Raw genomic sequence first — 1,890 nt, 5'->3', positions numbered from 1 at the left:
CCCCATATCTTAAGATACTTAAGATTAGGTTTCTTTCCTTTCCATATCTCATATGGAGTGCTAGATACAGACTTAGATGGTACTCTATTTAATACTAATGTAGCAGTTTCTAGGGCATGTCCCCAGAAGAAAATTGGAAGATTTGTGAAGCACATCATGGATCGTACCATATCTAATAAGATACGATTCCTCCTTTCAGCTACACCATTTAATTATGGCGTATATGGAGGTGTCCATTCAGAGAGTATATCCTTTAATTTAAGATAGTCTAAAAATTCACTAGAAAGGTATTCTCCTCCTCGATCAGATCGAAGGATTTTAATATACTTTCCAGTTTGTTTTTCGACCATACTTTGATACTCTTTAAATTTATCAAAGGCTTCGGATTTATGTTTCATTAGATACACAAAACCGAACCTTGATAAGTCATCAGTAAATGTGATGAAGTAAGAGTATCCACATCTAGCTGGAGTTGATATAGGACTGCACACATCAGTATGTACGAGTTCTAACAACTCACTTGCCCTTTCTCCATGTCCCGAGAATGGAGACTTGGTCATTTTACCCATAAGACAAGATCCACAAGTTCCTAATGATTCAAAATCATAAAGGTTAAAGAATTTATCTTTATACAACTTGTATAACCTTGTCTCACTAATATGACCTAATCGGTAATGCTAGAGGAGGGTATTATTAATATTTTCTCTTTTTCTTTTATTATCTTTGCCAATATGAAACATAACATTATTAAGACATAATACTAAAAGATCATTTTCCATAGTGTCATGACAATAATACTCATTAGATAAAGAAATAGAGCAACCATTGCTCTTTCCATTTATTTCGAATCCTTTCTTAAGCAACAAAGGAATTGAAATTACATTTCTAATAATTTTTGGCATAAAATAACAGTCTTCTAACTTCAAGAACTTTCCGGAGGGTAGCTCTAGTATGTAGGTGCCAACAGCTTCAGCCTGGATGGATTCTCCTCCAGCGCCATATAGCTCGAAGTCACCTTTCTTCAGACTTCTAATTTTCTGCAGTCCATGCAAAGATTTGCATATGTGAGAACCACAACCGGTATCCAATACCCATGAATTAGAATCAGAAGAACTTAATGTCATATTGGCATGTAATAAAAACATACCTTTGATGCAACACTTGCATCAGGCTTCACACTTGCAAGAAAGCTATTGCAGTTCCTTTTCCAATGCCCCGTCTTGCCGCAGTGGAAACAGGTACCGGGTCCAGAGATTTTCTTTTCCTTCTTCTTTTTGATGCGACTCTTAGGGTTTAATTTTTTCTTTGAACCCTTGTTGCCCGATTTCTTCTTTGAGCTCTCACCAACAAGAAGGATCAGACCCTTGTCCTTCTTGATGTGAGACTCTGCTGTTTTCAGCATATTTAGAAGCTCAGACAGGAAGAAATTCAGTTTGTTCATGTGATAATTCACAACAAACTGCGAGAATGAGTCGGGTAGTGATTGCAGGATCAAATCCTGATTGAGCTCACTGTCCATAGCAAAGCCAAGTTGACTCAATCGAGTGATCAAGTCTATAACCTTTAAACAGTGGTCTTGCACAGACGATCCCTTGATCATACTAACACGGAACAACTGCTTAGATATCTCATATCTAGCAGTTCTGCTCTGCTCACCATATAACTCCTTCAAGTTAAGGAGTATGGAGTGAGTATCCATGCTATCATGCTGCCTCTGCAATTCATTATTCATAGAAGCAAGCATGATACATTTGACAGTCAAACTGTCATTTTTTCACATACGATATGTGGCCAATTCCTCCTCAGTTGCATCTTCCCCTGCTGACCCTAGGTCAGGGGTTTCAAGAATGTAGGAAAGTTTTTTTTGTGTGAGAATAATCTTTAAATTCC

Source organism: Phoenix dactylifera, unplaced genomic scaffold (genome assembly GCF_009389715.1).
Source record: "Phoenix dactylifera cultivar Barhee BC4 unplaced genomic scaffold, palm_55x_up_171113_PBpolish2nd_filt_p 001459F, whole genome shotgun sequence".
Lineage (NCBI taxonomy): Eukaryota > Viridiplantae > Streptophyta > Magnoliopsida > Arecales > Arecaceae > Phoenix > Phoenix dactylifera.
This window is presented reverse-complemented; position numbering follows the sequence as displayed.